Source organism: Drosophila subpulchrella, unplaced genomic scaffold (genome assembly GCF_014743375.2).
Source record: "Drosophila subpulchrella strain 33 F10 #4 breed RU33 unplaced genomic scaffold, RU_Dsub_v1.1 Primary Assembly Seq18, whole genome shotgun sequence".
NCBI classification, from domain to species: Eukaryota; Metazoa; Arthropoda; class Insecta; order Diptera; family Drosophilidae; genus Drosophila; species Drosophila subpulchrella.
This window is the reverse complement of record NW_023665515.1, coordinates 51,317-61,959: the sequence shown is the minus strand read 5'-3', so window position 1 is coordinate 61,959 and position 10,643 is coordinate 51,317. Positions and strand designations below refer to the sequence as shown.

Below are 10,643 nucleotides of genomic sequence, written 5' to 3'. Positions count from 1 at the left end.
CAGCTGACTCCACCACCAAAAGTCTGCGATATCTTCCGAGCAAGGAAATCACAACAAACACATGTGGATCCAGTGATAATAATTAAAATGCTAAACCCACGCGAAAAGATCAAGCTGCTTGGTCAAGTCGGAATGTACAGGCGCGAGCACAAGAAACAACTTAGCTTGCAGTTTCTGAGTTCAATTCAGAAGCGTTAATTTATATTAATGAGCAATTGTTAAAAGAGCATTATCTCAACTTTTAAGAGGCTATGCGTATGAAAAAACATAAAATCCTTACGGCTGTCTTTACACGACGCGGCCTTGTGCACGTACGCTGCACTTAAAGAGAGGGTGTATGTTGCATTAACAGTATGGAGGAACTTTCGTCCATTAATCATTCGCCTGATGCACTTTCTACATCTCTCACTAACGCTTCGGCTGGACCTGAAGCTGATAGCTTTCGTTCTTAAGCGTATAAATCGTATCCTCTTAATTAAGATAGGTTTAAAACTAGTTTACTTTAAGAAATGTATAAGATACGCATTGAGTATTGAGATTGCGCCCCTAATAATCATTGATAACAACAATGCAGGATGAGGAAGTTTGTTCCATAGCTAGTGCCATGATAAAAACTATAAGTAGTTATAAAAATGGTCTCAAAATCGTTCACTTAAATGCACAAAGTTTGCTAAAGAAGATTGATGAGTTTAGATTAGATGATCTATGTGATTCGTCTATAGTTTGTGAAGGCTTTAATGTTTATCGGTCCGATCGTACTGGTCATGCAGGAGGTGTTGCTATATACGTGAATGTGAAGCTGAAATGTAAAGTGGTACTTAAACAGCCAAATGACAGTACTATTGAATACATCCTATTAGAACTTCCCAATAAATTCCATGTAAGAACCCTTCTAGGTTGCATTTATAGACCGAATCGGACAATTGACTACGGGTCTTTACTTAATGTTGTTTGAGACATTTCGTTGGAGTACACTGACATCATATTGGCAGGTGATTTTAACAGCAACCTATTGTCAGAAAGCCATCTCGTAGATAACTTTAAGTCCCTAGGTTTGTTTTCCGTAAACGAAACGATCCCTACGCACTATAGCAGCCACTGTGATACATTACTTGACTTATTTCTTATCAATGACCCTAGCAAAATCATACATTATGACCAGTTTTCTGTACCAGCCTTCTCCAGACATGACTTAATATTTTTAACATACGACTTGACCTTTGACAGCAAAATCAATTCTTTTACGTATAGAGATTATAAAAATATAAACTATAATGAATTAAAAACGGAATTTTTGTGTTGTGACTGGTAACGTATTTACCACCTTCCTCATGAAGATTGTCAATTAGAGGTTTTAACCAACAATGTCCAGTATTTGTTCAACAAGTTTGTGCCACTAAGGACCAAGGTGATTAAGCCAATGCAAAATCCATGGTTCAGTAGTGAAATCAAAAACCTAACCCGTCAGCGAGATGTAGCTTACCTCCGGTGGAAGCGATACAAAACTAATGAATTTCGAAAACAATACAAAGAGGCTAGGGTAAAAGTAAACAAAAAGATAAAATCAGCAAAGAAAGAGCATTATAACATACAATTTAATACCTGCGTTAGCTCAAAAATCAGACGGAACAAACTAAAACGGTTAGGTATTGGAAAATGTAGGCAACAGACAGAGTCCGAGGTGGATGTCGAATTAATAAACAAAAAGTTTTTGGAAAAAGATGTACCTGAAGCAACATGCAATCCGTACCTGAATACTCAACCCCTCTGTGATAATAGTTTTAGCTTTATATGTATAAACCAAAGTGATGTCCTAGCTAGTATTCTGCATGTCAAGTCCGATGCTGTTGGTCTCGATAATATGAGTCCAAAATTTGTTAAGCTTTTGCTCCCCTTAATGTTGACCCATGTTACATATATTTTTAACACGGCTATTACAACGTCTTCATTTCCGACAATACGGAAAAACGCCAAAATTTTCCCAATTCCTAAGTTAAACAATGACTATAGACCTATTTCAATATTACCTTTCCTATCAAAAGTCTTTGAAAACCTTATGTCCTCACAGATTCAACTATACTTAGCTAATAATTCTCTACTTGATGAAAAACAATCTGGATTCCGTAAGAAAAGGAGTTGTATTACTGCAATCACTAATATTGTTGAGGATATAAGACAAAAACTGGACAGTAACTGCGTAACTTTTCTGACGCTCCTTGACCACAGTAAGGCTTTTGATTCTGTGAATCATAACATTCTCTGTACCAAGCTTGGGAATATGTTTAATTTCTCAACTAATGCGGCGAAGCTTATTAAGTCGTACTTAACGAATAGGTATCAAACAGTCGTCTCTGGGACGCAAGTTTCTTCTCTCCGGAACTTATCCAGGGGAGTGCCATAGGGATCTGTGCTAGGCCCTTTATTGTTTTCTATATATGTCAATGATCTCCCTAGTATCCTGTCTGAGTGTGAAGTACATTTATATGCTGATGATGTCCAAATATATGTTAGTAGACCCGTAACTGAAATACATGCCTGTGTCCGTATAAGTAATAAAATGTTGTGGCTAATTGAAAAATGGGCAAAGGAAAATGGCTTGGGTATAAATCCTAAAAAATCAAAGTGCTTGGTAATTGGTAAAAAGCAACTTTCAACACTTTGACTCCAAAAATTTCAAATAAACCATACGCCGATAAGCTATGAAGTGAATGCAGTTAATCTAGGGATAACATTTAACAATACTTTATCATGGAGCAACCATATAGTCAAAGCGACAGGGCGTACATATGCTCTATTGAGAAAATTTTCATTCTCTAAATCGTTCCTAACTGAGGAAGTTAGACTATTAATCGCCAAAGTTATCCTCCTGCCCACTCTCTTTTACGGCACTGAAATTATTGGAAATTGTGATGCGCGGGATTTGCCCACATTAACTGTAGCTTTTAATTCAATTGTCCGTTATGTGTTTAACTTAAGACGTTTTGGCCATGTATTAGAACTGACATATAAAATACCTTAACTTGACCTCCTGGATCGATCTCAGAATTTTAATCTTCTTTCACAAAATAGTGACGAGTGGAGAACCAAAATATCTTTTCAATAAACTTATCCCAGCCACATCTGTAAGAACCAAAAATTACATATGCCCTCGAAAACAAACAAAGGCAATTTTTCATAAATGGTATTCGGTTATGGAACAATCTACCGCACCAATACAGAACAATTAGGAACGCAACTCAATTTTACAATAAAGTTAAAGATCTTTAAAAATACCAGTACACATAAGTATAAAAATTAAATGAAATGAAATAAAATATAAAAAAAAAATAAAAAAAATATATTAAAAAACAATAATAATAGTAACTAAGAAAATTTGATGTAAGTCATTAATATTAATTAAGAGAGCGAGAGAAATTGTTTTAATAATTTAAAAATAAAAACAATATAAAATATCAACTCAATGTGACTAGCGCAATAATTATAAGTGTGCACTTGTAGCGTATATGGGATATAAATAAATAAATAAATAAAGTTTGTCTTTGTAAGAATGAAGGTTTTGGTTTTACCCTTACCCTTTGTGTAAATAAGCTTGTATGATATAAGGGGGTTAATAAGCCACAGATGTTAGTACCAACAATCCATGGCTCTTGAATGAGGACTACGTCTACAAGGTGAGTTCCAAAGTAAACACTACTTTTAAAAAAAAGACAGAGCAAAAAGTTTTTTCGGCAAAATCAATTTATTTTATTCAAAATAGTCTCCTTCTGCTTTAATGCAGCGTTTTGCACGGTCCAAAAGCATGTCGAACGAGTGTTTTAGCTCGTTGCCCGGTATGGCCGCCAGTATGCCGGTGCAAGCCTTTTGAACGGCCTCTACGTCTGCATAACGCTTTCCCTTCATCGGCAAATGCATTGTTCCGAAAAGGTAGAAGTCGCACGGTGCCATATCAGGTGAATACGGGGGGTGGTTAATGGTTAAAATGTGATTTTTGGTCAAAAAAACGCCAACTTCCATCTTCGCGATATTCGGGCCGAACACGTCGAATACGGCGCACAAAACGCTTCAAAACTCCAAGATAGAATACCGCATTAACGTTTTGGCCGGGTGGAACAAATTCTTTGTGGACAATACCCTTGAAATCATAAAAACAAATCAGCATTGTCTTCACTTTTGACTTCCCCAGGCGCGATTTTTTGTGTTTCGGATCGTCCGGCGCCTTCCATTCAGCACTCTGGCGTTTCGTTTCGGGATCATATTGAAAACACCACGTTTCGTCACCAGTCACAATCTTGTAAAGGAAGTTTGGGTCTTTTTTTGCCTCTTTAATGATGTCCTTCGAATGTTGAATTCTGAGCAATTTTTGGACGTCAGTCAATTTGTGCGGAACAAACCGTGCACACACCTTTTGTAAGCCCAAATGATCGGTCAAAATGCGATAAATCGATGTTTTGGAGATGTTCAATTCTATTTCCATGAATTTCAATGATGATTTCGGCTGATTTTTTATGAATTCACGCACAGTTGGCCCACATGTTCATCGTCATTTATGTCCTCACGACCACTTTGAAAACGTTGAAACCACTCGTGCACTCTGCTACGGGATAGGCAATCATCGCCATAAACTTGTTTCATCAATTGAAACGTTTCGGTAAAAGTTTTACCAATTTGAAAAAAAATTTAATGTTGGCTCTTTGTTCGAAGCTCATTTTCGCACCGATGACAAAAACATACTGACACTTAAAACGCAATAACCTCACTTCCAACAGATGAAATGTCATGAAATTTTTACTGGAAGTCGATAAACGATAGCAGATTCTAACGCACCAGTTGACATATAGATGGCGCCACTAGAGGGCGCTAGATTCAAAAAGTCCTGTTTACTTTGGAACTCACCTTGTATGTTGCCTGTTGCCAGGCGGATGAGGAGGGCAGTGGATGCTGCCTTGCTGTGGAGCAGGTTAATCTGCAGGAACTGCACCATCTTTAGGACCGTGGTCGGGCTGGGTACCCTCCGCTTCCTCTGCTATGTCTTTGAGAACAGTGCGCCCTGGTCGGGTCGTGTCCTGAAATTGTCACCCTCAAAAAATCATAAAAATATAAGCAAAATGATTTTTGAAAAATTCTTTTTGCAGTTACTATTATTTTTGTTTGAAGAAATTTTTTGCATCATAAAATTTAAGTTTTCAAGTCGAGGAAAAAAGTTTAAAAAGTATATGTTTACACAAATTTTTCCTTTTCAATAAGTACTGAATGGGTTAAGAAATATATTGTATCATTCAAACGGCATTTCCATTGATGCCAAAGTTTACAAGAAGTAAGTTCAAATTATGAGTAACTTAACTTTTGCTTTGTCCACTCTCCTAAATGCCCTCACGTGCTATTGCCTTCATGGGACTCATGCGCGCAGGCTGGGACTCAGTAACCACAACTACTGCCGCAGATGCAAGCAGATAGACGAAGAGGAGAGCATTGAACACCTCCTATGCTTCTGCCCAGCGCATAACCTAAAGCGCTTTCAAACCCTAAAGAGCTTCACACTTCCGAACCTTGCGGCCATTCAGGCCGTAAGCATTTCAAAACTCTTATGTTTCCTAAAAAGAACAAACTAATGAAAACCCATGAGCTAGGAAAAAGGATCCGCACAGAGATCACGTGGTACCACAAGGGGCCCAGTGTGGCCTAAGTGGGGGGATTAGTTATCTAATCTCCAACCACACCTACCTAACCTAACCTAACCTAACCTAGGCCTCAATAGCATATTGGGCTTTTCATCATCATTTGCGTCGAAACAATATTGTAGGTTTTACAAAATGCCCAAAGTGGAAGCGCATAAAGAGATCATCAGCAAATAACTACGCGGCAGATGTGGCGGCACTAAACGTTTTAGAAACTGGTATTAAGTCAGCATGCATTTTCAACGATCTCAGCCATTTTTCAGCAGTGCAAACTTTTCCGTTGACATTTTGCACGACGTTTTTTTGGAAAATATTATATATGAAGTGTGCCAAATTTTGCTCATTTATATAAATGAAAAAGCATTCGATTTAGAAATATTAAATCTAAGAAAAATGAATTTTCAATACAGTGTACCCGAGATAGGAAACATTTTTCCACCATTTCAAATTAGACACTTGAGGAAAATGAATATAAAGGCCACTGCAAGAGAAATTCTTACTTTCATTACTTATTTTCCGTTAATGGTGGAAGATCTTATTGCACCTAATTGTTCCGTTTGGAAGTTTGTAATAAATATTTTAAGAATAATTGATTGCATTACCCTTTCTGAATGTTCTTCAAAAGAATCAAAGATATTAAAAGAAGCTATAAAATATCATAATAAAGAATACACAGTCTTATTAAAGGATACCTTTAAACCAAAATTTCACTTCTTGAAACATTATTTTAGAATTTTTAGCCAGTCAGGACCCCTGAAGTATCTATGGATCTATCCCTTTTAATCAAAACACAAAACTTTAAAGTCATACGCAAAGAACATAACTTCAAGAAGAAATATTCTGTCGTCTTTTTCAATAAAAATGTGTATCAGTTATGCTCAATACTTACAAAATTTTAAAATTGAAAAAGTAGCATTTAGCAAATCAAAATGTAAGGCATCTAGTTCAATTTTAAGGGAAAAACTTTCAAAAGTTTTTCAAAATATTGAAAATGTAGACTGTTATTCCTAAATACGAATAAGAAATTTATTCAGTTGATCCGGAGTTTGCCGCATATAAAATTAAAGAAATATGCTTCCAAGAAAATGAAGTCGTTTTTTATGCGTTGCCGTTGGTGTGAAATACAGTACCCATCTGACATGTTTTGAAAAATTTGTATATTTAAGTATAAAATTAATATTAATAAATTTAATTAATTTTAATATGAATAGTTAATGTTAAAGTAGTGAATATATAAGATAGGTTTAACCATCTAATCTTAATTAATCACAAAATAAAAAGGAATATTTATATATATTTTTAGAAAAAAAACACATCTTTTAAATTTTAAAAAAAATTTGTCATATTTATAGAAAATCTAATTCTTGAGCAAAGAATGCACATTTCTATTTTTAAGAAAAAATATTTCTGATATTTTGGAAAAACATTCCTAAGAATCAGAAAGAAAATTTCGTAATTAAAGAAAGAAAATTTCTTAATTTAAGAAAGAAAATGTGTCCATTTATGAAGCTCTTGCCCTTCATTTTGGAAAACTTTTCTAAATTCCAGAAAAATAAATGCTTATAGATATAGCAGAAACCCTACATTTAAGAGAAAAAAATGTCTAAAATTCAAGGCGAGCAGCCTTTGGCTTAAAAAGTATGGCAATCTTCTAAAATTCAGGGCTTTTTTTTCTGAGTGTAGTATACTTTAGACACTTGGCTCCGCACTTCAGCAGCACCGATACGCCCTCTAACGTTTGCGACGCCTGCGACAGTTTGAATTTGGCCTTTGACCACCCGGTTCCGGAGTCTCCGGCGCAGCTGTAGATTTAAATGGCGGCAGGGTCGTGTTGCAGGGTTATCACCTTGTTGTCCACCACCGCGAATCAAACGTTCTTAAAGTTCTAAATCTTGTCCGCAATCTTGACGGCTGGGGTCTTGTCTGCCTGGTTGTCGTAAAAGTTCTCCGCCGCAGCGTAGTAGCCGCCGATCACCAGACCTTCAGACCAGCGGCGTACGCTTCAATCTGCATAAGGGCCACCTCCGCCATGGGGATGACATGGAGGCACTGATGAAAAAGCGGAATCGCATCCACGATTTCCACCAGGGAGCCCATTGAAGTCTTCTCGGCCAGCAACCGTCCGTTGACCGCCTGGTGTGGATACTTGGCCGCGTTGATCAAAAATTTGATGTAAGATCTACTGCGATAGTCGGATCGTAACGAGTGATACATCAATCGAAAGGTATCGCAAAAACTAAAAGGATTGCATACCAAGACTTATTAGTTTGGGGGAAGGGCCGGTGAAAGTGTAAACGTGAATATTTAGAAAAGGTAATCTGTTGGTGTCGTTGGGGATAAGTGCACAAGTTTCTTAGTCTAGTTGTGTTCTCACTTAAAATACGAGTCGAAAGACACCTCATTTGTTATAACGCTCGCTCAAAGGTTATACGCAAAACAAGATTTTGGCGGACTTCCCAAAATGAAAAAAAAACTCGCTGGTATGGCTGGAAAACAGCTATAAAAAGCTACATTTCCCAACATGATTTTTCTACATATAGAAAATAAAATACCAAAACTGGTCATCAATCGGGTATTTTTGCATATCAATTTTGATCCCTTATGTTGCCATATTATATTCGAACATATGAAATTGATATTTTCGAACATGTCAATTTGGTATTTTTCATACCAGATTGATATGCGCACATATCAAAGTTGTGACCAAATTGTGATATGCTTTCATATCAAACTGATATGCTTTCATGTCAAACTGATATACTTTCATATCAGATTGATATGTTTGTAATATCAATATTAATCAGTAATGTTTTTACTTTTTTGCATCTTATAAACAATTAAATATTGACAACCCATAAGATCGCTTTAAATATTTATTTTTTATATATTTCGGATCAATTATAAAAATAATTCCAGGACTTAGCAATAAATGACCGATCACGCTGTACTCGGATGCCTCCTGTAGCTTTTCATCAGCGCCAGGAAGTCCTTCTTCTGTCCTCGATAGAAGCTTCCCAGCGAACTGGTGGACGCCAACTTGCCCAGTTCGGCATCTTGACCAGCCATTTGACTTTGTGTAGTGCAGTGTGTGTAGTGAGCCACCGAAAAGCACGTTACCGTGACTAAGAAATACAAATATAAGAATTAGACAAACATCAAGTAAGTACAACTGAAAATGAGATATTTACCATTTGCAAAACAAAATAATCAACATATGTAAATTTTTCACTTTGTACATTTTCACTTTTAGTCGAATGTTAGAGTGACCGCGGCAATTCAGTCAAAAAATATCTTTAGTACCATACTGAATACCATAAATACACAAAAAATACGAAAGCACAGTCATACTTTTTTTTCAAATTAATACGAATTTATATTAATATGATGCAAAATCCTATCAATTAAAAATGTTGATATGAATCCGTATCATGTTGATATGAATTCGTATCAATTTGATATTTAAAAGGTGATATGTGAAAATTGAGGAGACAATATCAAACGGGTATTGATCCGTTTTTTTCTCTGTGTAAGTACTAAACTATGGGCAAACGTTTATTATTTCGATCTTTTAGTATTTTTATATTTTTTAAAAACGATTTCAGTTAAAACTTTAAACTGTAAAGCCCATGATATTTCTCAACTTTGGACAACATTGAGTTTTGTATGTCCGTATCCAAACGCTTTTTTAGGTTCTTCTGGCAAAGTAGATTAAAACAAGAACTTCTGATATCAAACAAAAACACCTCATCAAAAGGTAAAAATCTAGTGACAATCGCACATTCAACAAAGAAAAGTTCTGATATTAACTTTTATGACGAAAATGTATTATTCGATAAACTAAATAAATACACCTAATACATTTTTCTCATTCCCTTTAAACCAAGCTTATAGATTCCAAGAAAAATAAAAATTACTTATCTTAAAAATTTTTATTTTTTAGGGGCGGTTTTCTATCGGAGAAATTGTTAAAGATTAAGGTGTTTTACCTTTGTCGTCAAATTCCAAAGACATAAGTAATGGTTCAAGATGACGACTATTTTTTAGCAATGTCGTCATGCATTGAGAGTCTGTTTTAGCAAAAATATTAAAGATAAGTCCTGCCTGATGGTGACAAGTACAAGATTTTATGGGACTTTTCCTAAGGAGGATCCAATTATTACGAAAAACTAGAAATGATTTATAGAAAATTTGTGTAATTAATGACAAAATAACGCAAATACTGTTATATTTCGTTTTCGGTAAACATTTACGGTGGTAATTGAAAAAAAACATTATCTTAAAATTTCTGTAATTAATGTTTAGTTTTCTAAATGCAATAAATAATCAATTTACCTAATTAACAATTATTTGTTTTAATTGTTTTTATCCATTGCACAGGGTGCAATGATTTCAGTCAGAAATATAAGGTATATAAAATATTGATCACCATCACTAGACGAGTCGATCTAACAATGTCCGTCTGCACGTTTCTACGCAATCTAGCCTCTCAGTTTTAAGGATATCGGCATAAAACCAACAATGTCCCATAGCTCCCATAGGAATGATCACAACAATATTTTTAAAAACATGTAATTAATTACTGTGTTTTTGCTATGCCTATTTCATGAAATCAATTCATGAAATGGGCAAATTCGTGTGTGGATAAACACCTTTTTATGAATTCGATAACACACGAAAGTTGACTACGAATTCAGTCCCAATTTACAAAATGCTGAGGCACAGCCTACTTCACAGCCTACTACACTATATACACAAAAAATTTGACAGCTTTACTAATATCATTTTATGAATTTGTCTGTGTTGTATAAACAGGGGCTATTATAATTTCATGTATTGGAGAATGCGTGAAATTCATAGCATAAACATAGTAATAGTAAATGATAACTTCGATGCTTTTTAACATACTTACTTATACTCTTGGGAATATCGTTCTTTTAATATTTCAGAATTCGAAAAAATTCAAGTCAT

The 10,643-nt window shown here is 35.3% G+C and overlaps 1 pseudogene; it reads right to left on the bottom strand.

Annotated features, from left to right (window-relative positions):
- Positions 1 to 7,326: 7,326 nt before the first annotated feature.
- On the bottom strand, positions 7,327 to 8,741 carry LOC119559146 (annotated as a pseudogene).
- Between the last annotated feature and the right edge of the window lie 1,902 nt (positions 8,742 to 10,643).